At 38.0% G+C, this 21,440-nt stretch overlaps 1 protein-coding gene and 1 pseudogene across 1 annotated transcript in view; one reads left to right on the forward strand and one right to left on the reverse strand.

Annotated features, from left to right (window-relative positions):
- Window positions 1–21,440, forward strand: part of olf413 (DBH like monooxygenase olf413) — a 192,984-nt gene that overhangs the window by 115,647 nt on the left and 55,897 nt on the right. The window lies entirely within an intron of this gene.
- Window positions 9,007–10,083, reverse strand: LOC148935927 (uncharacterized; annotated as a pseudogene).

Raw genomic sequence — 21,440 nt, forward strand, 5'->3', positions numbered from 1 at the left:
ACGCCGATCTATCTTGGCGAAAGGATTCCAGTCGGGAATTTTAAGCATGATAGCACCTTAAGAATCTTCGAATTCCTGAGCCGCGGCGAGAATGAATTATCCGTGAATTCGACAAATTATCGAGCCGTGTCGTTTGTGAACGCGAGCGTCGTTGTAATCATTGTGTGTAACACATCGTGCTGGGCTGACACACCCGCGCTCGTTCGCCTTGTTAAGATTATCAGCCCGTAGGAAGCCGCAGGCCGGCGGTTTTCGTCGCCCCGGGATAAATTCCGGCTATTTGGCTACTTAACTCGTATTACGGCTAATTGGTGTAACGGCCACGTCCGTTTAATGGTTCGCTTTAACGACGCTTTCATTTCTACTCCGGAGGAACTCCGCTCGTAGTTCAGCCGTACAGCCCGCGCGTCTAATTAACGCACGAAATTGAACCGCGGGGAACACCCAGAATTCTTAAGGCACGGCGAATTAATCGTTGATATGATTTATCACAATTTGAGCTTGCGGTGTGTAGAAACTGCTACGAAATTGCTATCCATCTCGCCTTTCTTTCGGATATGTAATAAATGACTTTTCTCTTGTTTCTTTCTTAATTTTTCTTGATTTTTTTATTACTATATCTATAATTGATATGTCTCGATATTAAAATCACTCTAAAATCACTCTAAATTAAGTGATGGATAAAAAGAATTTTTTTTAATAAAATTTGGTATCTCTGTTGTAAAGATAAAAGCTTTTATTTTAAATATTATAATTTTGCGTCTCATTAATACGATTTCAATTTTTCAGTTTTTAGTTAAAAATATATATTTTTCTCCGTTCTATTATTTTCACTTACATTTTTTTCTTTTAAAAATATTATTGAGGAAGAAACCTTATTTTTAAACAAGATTGCTCTATTTCTCGTGCGTTTATAAATCACTTGGCATACAATAATCACAGTTGACGACAGAGACTACAGATGAATTATTATTTTGCTCGTTTTAGCAACGGAGCAATATGTTGCCCTCATGATTTCTCTTTGCATGGCCAGCAGCTGCGTCGTTTTCGCAGTTCGGAAAGAGGATCCTACGTGCGGTAATGAGCCGTGATGAAGAGACGGCCGGAGGAGAAACGGAGACTGCAAAGAGAGAGAGAGAGAAAGAGAATGAGAAGTGATCTTTTCCATATTCCCTCTGACGAGACAAGAACAAGAAACGCGCCGAAAAGAGCGTCGTCGAACTGCGCAATGTGGGAGGAAACGTAGCGTGATACCGGCGGTACTTTGTCACTTCCTCTCCCTTTCATCCAACCTTCTCATACCATACCACAGTGCGTATTTCTGAGTCGGCAAGACAGCAAGTGTTTTTCCCCGGTGTCGCTGACAGTTTTGTTACTCCAACGTAGACATAAGCGTTTCTCGCAATGGCCGAACCGGCCTGACATACGCATTAGTATCCGTTTCAAGATAAAGCGTAAAAAAGAGTGGATACGACAGGGGAAGAAGGGACTTCTAACAATGATCGCGCGTGCGGAAAGCGTGAATCCGCCTGCAAAGAGAGATCCTCGATGAATTCTTATGTCGCCGATTTGCTTCTGACGAGGAAGAGTGTCTTCAAGATTCTTTTCTTATATTCTCTAATATTTCTTTCCTTTCAAGGAAACAAGAAAAAAAATGCGAATGATGTAATAAATATAACAACGATTTTCTTACACGACAATTATACGTAGATCAATTTCGATTAAGAAATTTTATCGTATGAATCAGGATGATTATGCACCCCGAAAACATGAAAACAGTTGCGAGCTGTTTGACGGGAAGATGATGAAATTTCAACACCATAGGCATCGAATTGCAATCATTGATCTTTAACGCTAACGTTACTTCCTTAAACGACGAACAATGAGCGACGGCTCGAATCGCGTTTGACGTACAATTGCGAATTACGTGCTCGCGTGTAATTTTCCCGCAGCGGGAAGTTGCATTCGAGCGGATAATACATCGTTTCTTCCGTTAATGCGGATAGGAGAATAATGGCTGCTAATATGCAAGTAACGCCTTGTCTTCAGTCTCAAAACTAGCTTCTCTCGGCTAAACTTTCCGAAACACATTCCCATAAACTTTGCAGATAAGCTGCCTTCGACAAAATTTTCAAAAAGATTTTCCGCGAATTTTTCTCTGAAATATATAACGTTACCACATATCAATCGAAAAAAAATTAACATTGTTGAACATATCCTTCATATCCTTCACATTATCGTGATATCAAATATTTCGTAAGAAGTTTTTTCTTTTGTCGCACTAAGATAAAATATATTCATTTACTTGAAATAAAATCAAATAATTTACTTCATTTAACTAAAAAAAAATCATAAAAACAATAATTTTTAATGCATTCAAGAAATAAAATTATTTGCATATATTACTTAGCATATAATTCAATTAGTAAGAAGTGGAGTAAAAGTAGATAACGATTCTGCATCTTTCGTCGTTTGATAATCATTTTTGCGAAGGCATTGTTTGCATTCATTCTATGCAATTCACCCTTCCCTTACCTTGGCCCATTCGTCTGTAACTCGTTCGGTCCAAAGTAAACCGTGCAAATTCGCCTTAATACATTCAGACAGAATTCTGCCGAGGGGGAATTCACTTTCGCGCGATCCTACGGTTTTCGAGCGCGGTAGAAATTGGCCGGAGTGACGTCGGGCTAACTGGAAGAACGGCATTTCCCCCGAGACAGATGGAAAAAGAGACGCGGCTGATGGAAGAAAGCTGGCGAGAGGAAGATGGGGGGCTAAATGGACGTCATCCGTCCAACCGCTAGGCAGCCGGGGTAAATAAGTTATCAAGAAACCCTTCCAGACATTTCGACGAGGAATTAGCGGAACGGAGCCCGATTTATCACGCGCCTTTGTATTGAAATTATCTTATCTCAAGACGGGAGAAACAATCTTTCCGACTTCCAAGATGACATTAATTTACAAAATAATGCGAGCGTTGCTTCCTTCGACAGTGACATAGTTATGATTTTTCTCAGAGCTTCCAATTTACTTGAAATATATCCTCATCTCTCTCCTAGCTCAAGGAAGAGACATATAGTTATATATTTAACTTTTGGAATTTCAATGAAATATATTTTAATATTAATCTTGTGTTTATAATTATTTCCAAGACTTCCAGAAGCACCAATCGATTTAAACAGGTAAAATGAAAGAAATTATAAATTTTCTGCCGAGCAATAATTATATAAATAATTATCACACACATGACATAGATTTAATTCCATTTTTCCAGATATGTTTACTTATACCAACTGTTCAAATTCCGCGAAGTTTTAACACGATGTCTGATCGACATCATAAAACCACTCGTAAATATCACGTCAAGAAATGTTATATCCTCATATAATTTCGTAAAAATAATTTTATGACGCGCTTGAGCGCGTTGCTTGACACACATACATATTTTTATCGAACGATATCCCATCGATCTTCAACGTTCGTTTTAACATGATAGATATATCGCTTCAACAAACCGCACGAGAATAAAAGCACTGTTCGAAGATGGGAGATTTATGATGTCTCGAAAAAAACAACATTGGCTCTGATATTACTAATATGGTTCATGTAAAAAATTAATGCGCAAATCGTGTTATTAAAATCTGAGAAAGTTTTTTTTAATTACTAATCTGATTATTTTTTTACTACTTATTTTGCTGTTGGTGACTTTTAAACCTTTAAGAGTACAGGAAAAAATTAAATAAGTATATAAAAGTTATATTTATTATATTTTGATATTATATTTTTAAAATAATATTTAGTTAAATCTTTATCAAATTAGATTTGTATTTCTTAATCTTATATTTTTACATATTGTATTTTTATATTATTTACATACCATCTGATGACACATAATGATTCAATAATAATAATAAGAAGAAGAAAACATTCTGCTTTTTGTTATAAATAATAATAATGATTATTTTAATGCATAAATAAAGTGGCTATAATAATGTCAATTTTATTTTTAACGAGAACTTTAAACTTTTAAACGGATTCCTTCAGCATTCCTTCAAAATACGTAGGGTGTCACCAGCTCGAAATATATTAGCACTAGGAAAAAGATGTCAATTCCAGCTAACGTGTGGTTTCTTGTTAAAACGTTTGACGATCGTCATCGGTCGTGCGATCTCGCGGTGGTCGATTCCGTCAGGCACGATCAGCTAGCAGAAGTGAAGCCTGAAGCGCGTATTGGCGATACCGGAATTGCGGAATATTCCGCAGCCCGGCAAATCGTTTTTCAATAATTGCTCGCCACCGCGCACCGCCAAGTGCTATCGCGAAGGCGATAGAGGGAAAAATGCTTGGTCGGATGTTCGCCTCTGGAAATTCGTGATGTCGGCTCATCGCCTACCAGACCGCTTAATTGTGAGACAAAAATGAATTTTACGATTCTCGACGTCAATCTGCTTATAGCAGGAGTGCGAATCAATACGCTCTTGATCCTCTGCTTACTTCAAAATCCTTCCCGTTATCGTGAGATTTCAAAGAGGAATTAATCTTATCATATGTCATTCGAACATTCAATATTTTTCTATGCGAGAGAGATTATTTTATAGAGAGGAATTTCTGTCTCTTATATTTTGATTGTCAGTGAATGAAATTTAATATATCTTGATCTAAATGCTGAGAATATATTATTAAATTATTCAATTATGTATGTATTAAAGTAATAAATGTCATGAATGTGATATGAGAAATCTCTGTCGCAAGATTTACGTTATGTCGTCGTGAAATTATTAATCAGATTTCTAACATTTATTGTATAATTAAATTCTAGGACGCATTTTCTTTTTCATAATATTTATGTTAGAATTCTTGTCTCGATCAAATTTGTACTTTTAATTTTTTTCACAGCAAAATATGGAAATATTTAAATAATAAATTACTATCTGCAGTCAGATCAGAATATTTGAAGCCGCGCTTCAGAATGATTTTATTGTGAAAAAAATTATATATATAATATATAATATATATATAATTATTTATATATATATATATATATATATATATATATATATATATATATAAATGTCATAATAAGTTATCAAGTTTATCTTTATAAATATATACCCACGGTACCCACGATAACAGCGAAGAAAATGCATATTTTATGCATTGCCAGGCATCTTTGCAAGGCACAAACTGCACCACTGTATAGTCAGTCAGATCGCGGAGCGGGATATGCGGTCTAAGGGGAGGGGAACGGATCGTTAAACGGCAGTTTGCACGGGGCAACGGCACGCGCGAGGATTACCGGAAGAAATTTTCGTCGCACGGCCCACCGAGGGCTCGTAATTCGCGATCGCGCGTTGATTAAAGCGGAATTAAGATCGCAGCAGCGGGCCTGTGCAGCGGTGCATACACTTTGCACATGTGTATGTGTCCTCCCGCGGGACCGGCGCGCGAAGGCATCGAGTTTCCCGAAAACGGCGTATATACTCGGTCGACAAGGTGTAGCCACGTGCTCCTCGCGGGAGCTGCTCGTAGATTAGACTAAATAGTATGCCAGAAGTTTATTATATCACAATATGCAAGACGGAACGACTATGTGATTATTGACTGTGATTATTTCCATGATCTTTAAATTTTGCATATAACATCGACGCAAGATTTATAAAACATGGAAAAGTGATTATTAATGAATCGTCCCTTCATGAATAATCAAGACTGCTTGATTTATTCATAATTCAGGAATTAAAATAGATATATAGAGTATGTTTATCTTGAGACTAATCTTGATAATTCAAGCATAACATTTTTATATTTTATATACGTATAATATTTAAATGAGCAGCTGCAGATTAATTTTATGATATCTACAAATAGTAGATTTAATTTATAATCTCTGACAGCTGTGATTTTCATCCTCTTTTTCTCATAACAACATTTAATCGTGAGAGCGTGTATATTTAGATGATTTTCCATATGCGCATAACTGATAAGCAAAAATGACAACGAAAAATGAAATATCTCTCTCACATGTAGTTGCATTGTTACATTTAAAACATAAAATATTGCTCTACCTTAAAATATAACATCAGTCATGGGTACAAAATGTTTGTTATCCGAAATGTCACATACCGTGACGTTTTATCGCAACCCTTTCGAGCCACGCGAAGACGTGAGTCACACGGTATTATACTGTTTACCCTATTCAGCTTGGCGTTTCCTGCCGTGCCGCGAAAACGATTTCGCCTGAGAAAAGAAGCAGTGTAAAAAAAAAAAAAAAAAAGAGAAAGAAACGCGGATCGTTTGTCTCGCGCATCGCGGACCGTTGATCTTCACGTCGCAGGAAGCGATAAGTCAGCGACTGCAGAAACAGCAGCGACGTCAGACGAGAGATAGACGAAGAGAGGAGAAAAGGGGTAGAGAAAACGGGAAAGCGGTTGCCGCGTTGCGGTTGCACGCGATTTGTCCCGACTCTCGCGCTTTTTCATCCGTCGGCTTTGTCTCACAGGGTTTGTCCCGCAAGTTATTAGGGATTGCCATCGCGTCGCTGTCTCCCTTTCTTTGCTTGCGTTGCACGGCGAAAGTTTTCCGGTGATGCGCCCGAGACGGCGCCAAGTCCTTCCGGGGACACGGCGTGACTTGATGTCGCGGATTCGAGCAATCTGCACCTGCGATACATCACGAGCATCAGGCCTTTCTCGATCCGATAAATTTATAAGTCTTTTTCTAGTGATAATTTGATTTGGTTAAATTTGGTCAATATTTTTCCTCGATATAAGGCATTGAAATTAACAATCTTTGTAAAAATTTACATTGGATCATTTAAAGGCTTACACTTCATCTTTAAATATCACATAACTTTTTAATAATCATTAATTTTATATTATATATATGTTTCGAGTAATATTTCTTATAAGAACTATTTTCACAAGATAACAAATAATTCACCTTTTATTAATGTTATCTGTAACATTATTGCTCATTACGTATCTCTTGTTCCAATTTAGTTGCTCGGGAAAGACTTTACCCTGGAGCATAATAAACATTTTCTCTCTTTCTCTCTCTTCACATTTATTACACGAATTTATTGTACACGTGCAGATTCCGTTTTTGGCATTTTCGTATTCCCAATTTGCAGAAATGTAGATCAATTACACAGTGCATAAAATGCGATGAGTAATCGCACGGCTTGCTTCGCTTCGCGTGAATTTTTCGCGTGATTCGTCGTTTTCTAATCGCGAACGAGCGACGCCCGGCGCGCGAGTAATTAGGAATTGTGTATCCTTCTCTTTTCTCCCGGGCGCCCGCCTGTACGCGGAGGCTGCGCCGGTAATTAACGTCCTGGGTGTGCAGTAATTTATTAATAACGTACGGGGCTTGCTTAAGCAACGTCCCGCGACGGGACCTCCGGCACAGGTTGCTCCTGGATACGGTATGTGGCGGATCCTTGTGGTAACTTAACGCAGCGGGAATTAATTAGCACGAGATCAAGTTGTAATTAAAATAAACCTAAACTATTAAAATGAGATTATAATGAAAATTGATAATATAAATAGATATTCATCTCACGGTATTCATCTCACGGTATTCATCTCAAAGTATCGTCGATTGCGTCCAACAATTTTCATCATAATTAAATTTGAACCTTGGGAAATAGAAGTATATACTATTATATATCGAAAGTATAAATGTAAAGTTAAAATATTAAATTTCTATATACGCAATTTTCTAAGTTATAGTAACATAATTGTTGAGATAATACAATTCAATCGTGGTGATTTTAGGTAGATGATTTTAAAAAGCATGAAATAATTCGTGATATAAGTGAGTTTTTAAAATTATTATATATATTATGAAATTAATTAATAAAGAAAATAGTTTTGTACGATTCTTAAGGCGATTTATTAAAGTGACGAATGAAACAATTATGTGTGTGAATAATATTTCTTAGAACAACGAAATATAATGCCTATCATTCGTCGAATAAAAATATTCGATCTGTTTTACGAATTATACTGCATTAGGGAGAACAGTTGTCACAGTAAACCGCATTGCTGCGAGCTATTTAAACCGCAGAATGGGAGGGAGAGGAAATTAATCTTATTTCTGGTCTGCCACGGCGAGCATAAGTCCCTTAATCCGACGGACGCACCGCCGTGTCGGTTCACGGCGAGGATCCTGAGAAGGAGAAGAAACAGGACGAGGAGAGGAATGAGAAGGATAGAGAAGGGAAGGAGGAAGGAGACCGTGGAAGAGCGAAACCAACGGAGTCTCTTCTACTTCTCGCTTTTATGTCCTAGGATATATATGTCCTGCCACGAAGGCGTCGACGCACGTCGACGCACGTCGTCGCGGCTACGAGACATCGGCGAGTGTCAAAAGAGTGCGCGCACCATAAAAAGTGGAGAAATCCGAGAACTTCGTCGAGGATTACGACCGGCCCGAGGGAGATCACGTCGCGCGATAGCTCGCAACGATACGATCGTCCGGCGACGAATAAGATTGAAACGTTTGTTGCGATCGTCCGGACGCTTCTAAATGTGGACCACCGGCTAACCCTCGACCCGGAGCGCCGTTCCGTCTCTAAGCGAGTCGACAGAAATTAGGGAGGAAGAGAATTGAGGTGGACAAAATACATATGTGTGAAATATACAGGCTGCGTGCGTCGTGGATTCTATTATGTTTCATATTCTCTTCCTCGTTCTCTCTCTCGTTGATATTATATTGTGTTACAAGAGGCTCGATTGGTGTTTCGAAGAGAAATAAAACGCAAAGTACAGTGTCTCTCGAGCACGCAGGTGCGAACGGCGAGCCTGCAATTTGCAGCTTGCAGGTAAACACAGCTCACTTGACCATGTCGATTATCCTCTCCTGGCAATTTCGCGTTTCTGTTCGCAGATGTAACTTCTGTTTGCTCGTTACCATTTTATTTCACGCTCTGTTTTTGCGTAGCGCTGAAACGATTTCGCGATGATAACCAAGGCAGAGAGAACGAGCAGATTTACTTGCGATGAATTACGAGGGTTGATCCCGAGAGAGCGAGGTCGTTTGTATTTTATTTGACCGGCTCGAGTCACCGCATCCGTCGATGCAATTTGAGGCGAAGGAGCCCGCGCGGCCACCCTGGGATGCGACCTCGCATTGCGACAGGAAAATAAAAGTGTCCCGTCGAAGGACGTTCTCCGATGTCACTTCGAGGATAAATATTAGCGGCGGCGGCCTGGCCACGATATCCGGCTCAGTTGGCCGTGAAAACGCGAACGACGACGCGAGAAGACGGATACGCGATATTGTGTTGCGGGACTCTCATGAGAGTAATTCGCAGAAAATATGATGGCGGAAAATACATAAAGTCTCTGGAGAAAGTGTATCGCAATTTAGGCGGCGCAATAGAAAATGTAATAATGCAAAGAAGTTGTGAGGAAGTTCCAGAAATGGATAATAAGATATGCGACATAGTGAGCTCATAATTTCCATTCATGGCTTCAAGTGATTTATAACGCGTTTCTCCATCTCCTTTGTAATCCCGAGCAGGCAACTTTGGAACCGAAGGGATTAATATCTCGTCGACATTTAACGTACGGTCCCATACACGCGCGCAGTAAGAACTCTCCGTGTCCCTTCGAATACGATTTAGGCCGCAGCCAAAGAGAAAACAATTGGCGATTGGGATCAAGTCGAGTTTGGACTCACAAAGAGCAACGCGACTGCATTCAACTATAGTAAGCGGTAGCTCCAGATTTCGAACAGGAGGGTGGGGGGAGGGGGAGGGGAGAATGGGATAGCGAGATACCGTCGGAAAGGTGAGTTAAGAGTCCCTTGGCTCCACACGAGTAGGGAAAGGGGGGGGAGAGGATACGAGAGCAGTCGAAATAGCAGAAGAAGAGAGATGAGACCCGTTATGGAGATGAGAGGGCCACCAGACAATGCCTCTTCGGGCCCGGTCGGACCCCTGAATTCATAATCTACCGCGTGGTTATATGACTGCGCACAATGATCCAAATATGTTTTCTGTGTAACAAAACGCTCCCGTAAATGTTTATCATCAATTTCAATATTATCTGATGCGGGTGGCGTTCGCCGCAGGGGCATCGCGAGGAACACAGAAGGGGGAACAGCTCCCGGATTTTTCATCGCCTACCGCAGACACACTCTCGTACACCCGCTTCATGAGTGCGCTACTTAATTCGTAAAAGCCGCGGCTCGTGTCGTTACGACATTGCGATACCGGTTTCGAATAAAATTATATCTGCCGAACACCGACCGAGAACCAGATGACGAATGGTTCCCCAAGTTTTTTGCTGTCTACCGCAGATCGTGATTGCTTTAGTTTAAAAGGGTATCGGATGTTTTTACCGCTTCCATATCGAATACTGTGCAAGAGAGCGGTACAAATCGATAATTGCCTTAAAATGTGATACTTATTTCTTGAAAGCGATATAGTTTACAAAGTAACGTTTGTGATAATAAAAGAAATAAATTTTCGCAACTCTCTCTCTGTAAATATCAATTTAAATAATGTATGCTGCATATGAAAACGCACAAGTATGTTAAACTACCGATGTATTTGTAAACTATCGATGTGGAATTTAGAAATGGTATATGTAAATTAAAAATTAAAATAGCATTTTGCAGAACGTAGTATTTGAATTCTAATCGAATATATACATTTTTTTGTACACGCTACGTCACATTAAAGATAATAACATGTACAAAGTATATACTAATAATGAATATAACGTGTAAAGTGATTTTTTTATCGGTTTTTTATTTTGCATTTTGATTATTATATCTCAACAGCGTGTCCACGCGATATCCAATATCGATAAAGATCGTGGATTAAAATGGGAAGCTCATGGCAAAAAAAAGCGACGCCGGATCGCCGGAATTGAACATTGAAGGAGCCGAGTCGACTCGCTCTAATTCATTCGTAGCTTCTCTCCATCCGGCAGAATAAATGGGGAAACTCCTCGTCGATGCTATCGAATGAAGTTTCAGAATGACAGGTAGATAGATAAACGATTTATTACGTTCTGGACCGATGCACGAGAAAGCAATACAGATGCAAAATCAACTAGTAGCATTGTAAGCATTTCTCTGTAAAAGTAACATACATATTTTGTACAGATATTACATCTATACTTTTAATAAATATTAAATATCAAAATAAATATCAAATAATAACTATTTTTTTACAGATAAATAAATGGGAAGAGGAATTTATTATATTTTATATTTTAAGATTTTATTTTTTAAAATGGTATAAAAATAAACGGTATATATATATATATATAAAACATAAAATAAAGAAGAATCTATGTAAATGTAAAAAAAAAGAAAAATAATACATCGTAATATTTAAATATAAATTTTTATACGAGAATTATTGAATACAATATAACAAATCAATTAAAAATTAGAGATTTTTATTGGAGCGTGCGAAATTTCTGAAAAGATAGTATAATCTTATAATGCTAATAACAATATATATTTATGTTATTCAATATCACATCGATACGTCCTGTTTAAGCCTTCCCGATCACAATAAGGTACGGAGCAGCGCAGGTAAACGATGTAACGCGATTTACTGTTCAAGACAGGGAAACCTGGACTGAGAGTCTTCTTCCGTCGTTAGATGCGAAGCAACATGTCGCCATTCGTTCGAATAATTTGTGGCGGATCATGAAATAACGAGGCCCCTCTCTCCCTCCTTCTCTGGCCAGCTGCTCCATCGGCGAAACTGCCTTGGATGTCACGATAGGCTCTCGTAAAATCCCAGCCTTTTGATTATCTCGCGAATGCGTGCTGCGAATTTCAATGCGAGCGAAGCCGACGGGAGACCAACCACAGAAGCTACGCATGGCAGAAACTCCTTTAATTAATCTTTTTCTTTTGTCGCTTCGCGTATCTCACTTGAGATCTTAGATTTTATATCAGAATTTGTATTTCGAACGACTGAATAGAGAGTTACGTTTTTAGAAAATGGGCAGACACTTTGGAAACAATGAAGAACTGCAGTCGTTCCTTAACTGCCACAGTACAAAATTCATACAAAAGTATCTTACATCCTTTTATTAATTTCCCTGTATTTTTTTCTACATTTAATTTTAATAGATATTCTCGAATGTAAGATTTTTTAAAATTTTATTAATAATGTTTAGTTTACCAGAAAATATCAGATTTAAACGCGGTTTAGTAAAGATGTAAAGATTCGTGATAATCGAGTCGTTTATACCGAAAGCAGCATAAATCAAATTCTAAAGTCTCTTTCGCTAAAGCTAATAAATCTCCGTCCCGAGATCAAACCCAACGTGCGTTTGAAACTTTGATTTAACGCGATTCTATTATCCTAATTCCTAAAAGGGATCAGCTGAATACGCTGTGCGTTTCGCGTGTCTCCGTTACATCAAGTTGTTAACGTGCCGGAGCACGTGGTGGTGCAGGCTATGTGCAAAAAGAATGGAGAGATGCGAGGAGAGTAGCATTACGGTTCGGAGCGCTCTCAAAATGGCACAGGGCGAGGAAAAAAGGGGAGTGGGGGTGCAGGGGCGGCCAGAATGACGGACGTTTCGCATTGCCGCGATAATATCCCTGGTGTCTCGTGATTAATGCAGGCGCGCGATGGAAAAGAGCGGGGGCGTTGCAAACCTGGAGCCGGGGATCGACTCGCGATCCAGAAAAAGCGGCTGCACGGGGCGGGAAGAATAATAGCGTCGCGCGCTGATGACTTCTTTCGAGGCGAGCCGCGGCACTGCGCGGCGCGGCGTCGCGACGACCGGGCTCTCTCTTTCTTCTTCTCTCATTCTTTCTCGTGAAAAAGCACGAGCACGACACGAACGTGCGGCGCGAAAAGCGTAAAGGCCATATTATACATCCGGGATTGGGCGCAGATTGGACGGAGGTCGGAATTGAACATCGGCATTTGGCACTGTCTTACGGATGCTGCATTTTCATCTTTCTGTGAGAACAGTAACTTCTCTAAAAATTGCTCGATAGTAAGATTACAATGTATACCATTCAAATACTATCGAGCACTTGCAAAATCTATATCTGACTATATTTTATTTTCATGATTATACAAAGCATGAAATTGTTGATAATTTGATTATGATATTGATAGCTTTCAATAAACGAAAATAATTGTAATAGCTGTGTACTGATTATCACATTAATTTTGATATTTTTTTTTATCAAAAGATTTCTGCGAATTTGTAACAAAAGTTTTCGTGAATGAACCGATTGAAAATTATTTTACGGCTAATTCTTCAATTGGATTATATCCCAATATGCGTAATATGATTTCGGCCAAAAGAACGATTCGCGTGCATGCTTTTATCGAATGCACTTTGCAACCGCGATGTATGACGCGATTTGCCGAGTGCGGTGCCGCTTCGGAATCAACTATAGCGCGGAAGATAAAAACCTGTCGCGATATATGTGTTGGTTTCACGCTTTCATATTTTTTTTATCGGTGTGAATCTTTTAAAGTCACACGTTTCGATTCACGAACTCTGAAAGCGCGCCATGTGCAAAATTCGAGATAGATTCGAAGTCACGTGCCATTCGCGATAGCGTGTTTCGTGGTGATATCTCTGTATAATGCATCTGCGACGATATAAACTACATCTGTCGAGAAACACGGTTCTTTTATAAGTTGTTTTTCAAGATCGCAATGACGTTGTGAGCAATAGCTAACATTTCCATTCCTTTCATGATATCATTAATCGTTTATCACTCAAACATACTCAAATATATGATACTATTGATCTTAATATGCATGTAAGAAACACAATATTGGATTTATGTGACTTTAAATAAATTTTAATAAATTCGATCTAATAAAAGAATTTAATAACAAAATTTAATAAAAAAGCTCATAAAACGGCATAGCAAGTTTGTATGGCAAGTAACAAAATGAAAAGTTGATCAGGATGGTCGAATATTCTAATAAATAGCGAATTACATTTTCATGCCGGAATATTTGAATGAAATTCGCAGCCATGCGCTTCTTGATATTCATGAAATTTTCTGCTTATCTCACGTATCAGTAATTGTTTTCGTTCGTCGGAACGGTTTAAAGCCGCTGCTTGGAATTCCGAAGCAACATGGCTCTTCTTGAATAAAATATTTATTCTAAATGTGTACCACGTCGATCTTCCGACTACGCTTCGACTATATTTTCTTCGAGATTTATGTTTAATTCCAAAACGAATGAAGAGCTCCGTAAAATTCCGTAATTTCCTGTATCACGATATTTAAAATTCCGCAATTTCCTGTATCGTGTGATATTTAAAATTCAATTTACAATATTTTAAATTATAAGCGAACCTGCATACATCGATAAAATCGATTTGATAGAGAAGAATTTTTTTTGTTTGCGACTTTGCCATCAAAATTCATTCGGAATATCTCGCGAATTTCGGGTTGGCTCTTCAAGAACTGGGTGCTCGAATCAGGATTATCTCCTTAGAAGCCGCAGTCATTGACGAGAAATCCGCGCGGAAGGTAAGAGAAAAAGAGAGCAGAGGGGGAGACTATTTGCACATCACTCAAAGGAGTTGGCGGCGCATCGGGATCTTCCGATCCTTCGCATCCGTCCGCAGCTTCACGAAAAGCAATTTACACTGCCCTCCGGACTTCGAATTACTTTTGAATGCTGAAGAGGCGCGCTCTTTCTCGCCGTCAACTGCCGCGATAATGAAATCCCGAGTGATTTTCGAGCACGAATGTTTGCATTAACAAGGCGCGACCAATTTCCTTTCGGCGAAAGAATTTTTTTACGCCAAGTACAATATGTACTTATCGAACAAAGCGATTCCTTCAGACAATGCAGAAGATATTGAGAAAAAACAGATTTGAATAAATGAGGAATACATACAATTTTACAACAATCGAAGTTGCAGCGAAACGAATAAAATAATATCTCGTGTTGTGTGCTGTTTAAAAATCACGAAATCACCAATTATTTACGGCAAATATTTGTTTTTAAAAAATTGATACTGCCGTTAAAAATTTATTTTATATAAATGCTATATTAAGATCATTTTTCCGTCACGGTACTCGCCATTTTAATTATAATCGTTGTGCATTAAAAAACTAGGTTTTGTATGAGCAAATCGACGATAAATCAATCGATTTATTTTTCATTTATCGCATGATTTTCAAATTTATTTTACTTCCGGACCAATCATTATTTGTTATTAAAAACTGTCATTAAATGGCGAATTGGAGCGCTCGTAATTGACATAATTCCTTTAACGTGGATCGAGTAATCACCGCGACATAGTATGGTATAACCATGGGAAGGCAGCACGAAGCATTGGAGGTCGATTATATAACCCGGACTCGTGTGCTCGCACGTTTCGTGCTTTCCTGTTAAATATGAGCCCACCACTCTGCATTTTAAGCCGCACTTAAGCTCGTTTTACGTTAATAGCCTTTGCACTTCGAGTATCTTCAATTATCGATATAATAAATGTGAGAATTGTTATAAAAAATCGTTTTGTTTTAACTAAATCCATCTTGACATACGGGATCTCACAGGTAATATCTCTTTTCAATAATTACTTTTGAAATAACTGTTATATAAAAAGATCTTTCTGTATAATTTTTACATGCTGGAGTTAATAGAATCTATTTATCTTCACGAATAATACAGTACTTTCATATAATTCATATAAAGAATATTGTATAAGAAATATTAATCTATTATCTATAATAAATTATTGGGCGTAAAAAATTCTTTGTTTGAAATGCAATATATGCGCAACAAATATATATATTTATATATAATATATAAGTATGACAATTACACACACACACACACACACACACACACACACACACACACACACACACATATATACATATATATATATATATATATATATATATATATATATATATATATATATACATGTAAGTGTAATGTAAATAATCATGTTTGTTTATCCACTGAGATGCGATTCACACGATTATTATCGAGTGTAGGTTTATATAATTCGCTTTTAGGCTCGTGCGAGTGGCACGAGGAATCGTTTGATCGGCGCAACGGGATGCTCCAGCATCGACGACGTCGCGGCGGAGTATTAATGCGCGCGGTGAATTGGGTCGGCATAATTGCTATAATTGTCCGGCATGCGGAATCGGTTACTGAATGCATACGTGCGTGCGTTGGCCCGCGTGGGATAGAACACACGTTTCTCTCTCTCTCTCTCTCTCTCTCTCTCTCTCTCTCTCTCTCTCTCTCTCTCTCTCTATCTCTATCTCTCTATCTCTATCTCTATCTCTATCTCTATCTCTATCTCTATCTCTTTCTCTATCTCTACCCTCTCATCCCTCTCTTCTTCCTTCTCCCTTTCCCTCTCTCTTTCTCTTCTGTAGTGCATTGATTGCGCGTTCGCGTGGTGCGCTCGATAGAACGGAAAGACAGACATTCGCGAAACAAAGCTTCCAGTATGCACAAAGCGACGTAATTGGATGCCGATAATGCCTGTTGATGTCACTGATGTTTCATGATTACGGACTAATCCGGCCGTATGAATATCAATAGCCGATATCATAAAGCATAGCTAGTCGACATTATTATTATTATATTATTATTATCATCCTTATTTCACATATTTATATATGAATGCTTTGCAACTACTGTGCATATGAAGAGTACGAAGCGAATTTAATTTCATTTGAATATTGTACGTAACTGAATGTAACCAGTTCATTAAAACTCTTATATATTATATAATTTTAGAACAAACAAGATATTTTATCAGAAATATGAGAAATTTGTCCTATTTTTCATTCAGTAATGAAAGAAGTTACGACAATATTACCATTAATTTTTATCTTAATAATTTTCTATTTTTTGTTCAACTAGAATAAAAACCAATAGTAAAATTCTAAATATTATCGAATTTATAAAAAATGTAGTTTTGCAGTTGTATTGCGAGAATAATGTATTTATTAGTAAATTTGGAGACGATTTTTTCTTAATAGTCTCAGGAAATTATAATGGAGTACAATATGAATTGGGAAAAATCATCATGTAACGAGAGAGAGGATGCAATCGCTGTCACCACTTCGCTTCGTACGACTGAAAATTCGCGTCCCATGTGCACGTCCAGCACGAAATGGAGAACCGTACATTGCGCGAGTTTACTATCGCACGTGTCTCGAACCGATTTCCTTTTATCGGCCGTCGACCGCGGATTCGCACCGTGACGAACGTACGAAAGTCCAATCGCGAATAACAGGCAATTTCAGGTGATGTAACCAGTCCGAGAGTTTATCTGCTCCGATTGCGCGTCCACGAAGAAAATATATAAATAACAAGAAAAGAAAAATCGGAAATGTACTCTGTAGTTGTCTGTGGCAATCGTCAAAGAGAGACACTAGTAAGATAAATTAATATTAAGAACTGTATAGAAAAAATATTGCAGATTGTATAACAAAATTCTCTTCTCTATAAAATTTAATAATAACTCAGAAAGAGAAGAAAGACGAATGTAGATATTATATTTATATTTAATTGCGCATAAAAAAATATCACATTTTAATGCGTAAATAATTAGGCTGCTTTAAGAATTTTAATTAATATGTTCATGTCTGATCTTTGTGGCTTTTTAGTTTGCTTAGTTACTTCAACGGTTCTTATTCTTATTTTGTTATTAATTTTCATTTCTTTATGTGACGGTTGATAATGACTAAGTTAAATCAAAACGATCCACCACTTATTATTTATTAATTAAATATTTTATTTATATATTCAATTTGCTCATTTATTTAATCTTTCTTCTATATTTTCCCATTTATTAACTAATACGAGCTAAGTTTCTTTGTTAATTATTAATGTACAAAATTTACGTGATTAATTTGTTTATCAAGAAAATCTGAAAAGGATTTGAAGAATAGATAATTTTCAAAATATGTTTTATGCGATACAAGTATTGCGCTGCAAATATTTAGATTAATTTACAAAGATCTTGCGTTGTTGCACATTTTGCATTACATGAAATTGATGACGTTTGCTAGTCGCGTGATTTTCGAAGGAAAGGGTTGAATGCTCTTACGAGATGATAAGGGTGTCGAAAGAGGGCTGAAAACGGAGTGGCAGACTTCTTGAACTTCTTGATTACTCATGTCTGAGGGACGGCAGAAGGGTGCACTGAGGGTTCGAAAAAATATGCTCTCCACTTCCGATGGCGGGGTGGAAATTGAAGAAATTACGCGCGAGAGACGAATCTACAAATTATTTATTATTCTATCGTTCCGCGACGCGATGCAACGTGATGGCGAGGTGAGATCGAGCGAGACGGGACGGATTCTTTTTGTGTAATTTTTCACGGCGCGGTCGATGATAACGCGATTCGCGGTTCCGCGCAGACGATGTCGCAGGAATTTTTCCTTCGTGAGGAAATTCCATCGTGGAGCATTTCGTGCGCGAGCTTCGGAATTCCGCAATAATGAAAAGCGAGACGAAATTTAAGACATCGTTGAATGTAATTATCGTGAAACTATATCAAATATTTTTATTTGGAAAAAAATTGACATTCCATATACATGTATGTTATTCAAACAATGTGATAATATCACATTGAATTACTTGATTATTAGTCTATGTTATTTTATAGAAATACTCTGTCACTGTAAGAGTCTCGGACAGAGTATCATTTTCGTTTCCGATTTGCCAATTCTTTCGAGATAAAGCACGTTTCTTTATTACACCTTGTCGCAGTAAAGCATGGTTCGATAACGCTGTTGCGAGACACGAAAGGCATCTAACTACGAATGCATACGTTCTTCTTTCAATTTTTCATCAAGACGCTGAATCTGGAAGCAATACCGGCTCGCCTAAGGTTCAAAGCCTTGTCGCTGCCGCTAAAGCCCTTTCTCGTACAAGAATTCGAATCCTTCGTCAGAGACGGCCCTCTTACCTTTGAGTAACCGCATACCGTCCGCAGGCAGTTGCACAACGAAAAGAACATGAACTGCAAGATGGCCATAAGCCATCTGAAAATATAAATGAATTACTCATAGTCACGAAAATGTATTCGCAAAGTTAATGACAAAATATCGATTTAAATATTAGAATTTATAATCTTATTTTGACTAATCTTATTTTTACTTTTATAAATAATAAATTTATCTTACTAAATATTATTTTATGCGCATTGATTGAATTGCTGAATATATTATTTGCCGTAGTACTTAAAGTCATCATTTAAATCATTTAAGAGCTTTATGCTTTTAGACTCTTATTAATTTTTATATCTATTTAATTTTTAATCCATTCAAAAATTTTAATATCAATTTGATCAAACCGGTCACGTATCGAAACTAGTATTTTTTGATAAATAAGTATTACTCGAAAATAGTTTTTGATTAGTTTCATTAATGAATCCACAAAAGCTCGAGATGTTTATTTATTATATATATATATATATATAATATTTCAATCACATTCATAATTTTTTCTTTAATTTTTCAATTCTTTCTCGAATGAGAAATTATTTTTGTTGCGTTGTTGCGTCTTTCTGAAGCTAAGTCGAGTTGACGTAACCCCATTCCTATTCTCTCTCCTTTCGCATATCTTGACGGCCGCGACGTAACGCGGCCCAGGTGAGAACATCGGCCAGGGAAAAAGAAACAGGAGGAGGATAAGGGACAAGGATGAAGGGTGTCCGGTATTGGGTAGGCGACGTAACACGCGTGACTCGTCGGGAATCACGCAGCACGCGCAGGTACGCGGCTCGCGGCTAAATGAAATTTTAATAAAGCCACGCTCTGAAGAAAGTGCCGCGCAGGGTGAAGGGAATGATCCTCACAATGGAACAATGGCTACGAAATCGTCCGAAGGCGTCGACGCGCTCTTCTTCCAAGGAAGCAGCCGCGCCGCGATAATTATATCGAGGCGGCGCGGCACGGAATCTCGCCAGAAAAACTTGTCTTCGGCCCTTAAGGGGCCGAGGAGTCCCCAGACTCGCCGCTCGCAGTTGCCTAACTAAAGGCGAATTTACACGGTTCGCTCCTGATGATTACCCCGGATGAATCATCCAAAATAAATTGGATGAACGCGTTTTTGTTCGGATGTATCGCGCTAAAAGTGGGCTACCCGATTCGCGGCCGATCCGACGCGGGCGTTCGTTGCCTCTTAAAAACTTTAACGTGAGAAAGAATGGGATGACGTCGGGAGGGACTCTCTTCTCGTACAACCTATACAATAACTCAATTACATATCATCCTTACGAGTAAACATGCTACACGTATATGCGTACAGACGTTTCCGTCAAGTTTGTGTGCATATATGCACTTCTCAACTATAAACTCTCAGTTTACAACTGTAAGCGCGTGTGGCTGGCTGTCGCGGGTTCCCTAAACTCTCAGCTCTGAGTTCTCAACTTCCAACTTTCAACTTTCATTTCGCGTTAACCTACAATTCCTCATTTCGAACACGGAACTCGCAATTTGTATTATTATTGTAATTAATTCAAATATCAGAAGCTCGATCATAAAACCGTTGTATCGCGTGTAAAACGTGAGTCGTACTAATCTCTATAACTTGGATTAAACAAAGAAAAGATAAAATCCTACAATTCATTATATTTTGACTTATTATAGATGATTGTTTAAACTGGCCAGAAGCGATAAATGATTTTATATTTTTCATGGAATAAATGGTTTTATATTTTTAATTTTGTATGGAAATTATTACGCGATTTATTTTGCTTTCACTTTTTAAATAATTTCTGCACGTCAATATTGTCAAGAATCTATCGTGTAAATTCGTCTTCTGCTTCCATTCTGGCCCTTTGTCTCCCCTGTGACAGGGAGCGCGCAGTCGTTTCAGTTCGACGATCGTCATCGCGAACGAGAAACTCGATCGGCGAGGGAAAAAGGCGAAGCAGGCGCGACGCCGCTAGTTTTTGTCGACGACGGCCGTTTCTTTGTAAGACGATAGAATGGCATTCTAATATCGGCACCGTGCAAGAAATCGGTGCGCTCGCGCGATAAAAAGACCGTTGGTATTCGGGACAAAAGCGACCGAGCGTTAGATAATTAGCAAAAATTTAAAGTCACCGCTATGATTATTCAGCATTTTCTGGTCATTCAGCGCGGTTATTTTCTTTAATAAGTATAAGAGATCTAAAATGTATAGGCCACACACAAATTTAGATGGAAATTAAGATCGAAAATTTTAATCAGAGGGCGTGTAAATATTTTTTCATATATCGAAATAAATAAACCTGAATATAATAAAATAAAAATTTAATGTACGCAGCAAAAATATTCAAATGAATATTAAATCTTTTTTTATGAAAATTTACTACTTTATCATCTACTTTTTAAGCGAAAAATATTAATTTTACTAGACCCATAATCTATATTACATGACTGATCTATTCAATCTCATTATCCAGATTTATGGTACAATGGAAGTGTACAAGTTCTTC

Source organism: Pogonomyrmex barbatus, unplaced genomic scaffold (genome assembly GCF_055798465.1).
Source record: "Pogonomyrmex barbatus isolate J1 unplaced genomic scaffold, ASM5579846v1 scaffold3, whole genome shotgun sequence".
NCBI classification, from domain to species: domain Eukaryota; kingdom Metazoa; phylum Arthropoda; class Insecta; order Hymenoptera; family Formicidae; genus Pogonomyrmex; species Pogonomyrmex barbatus.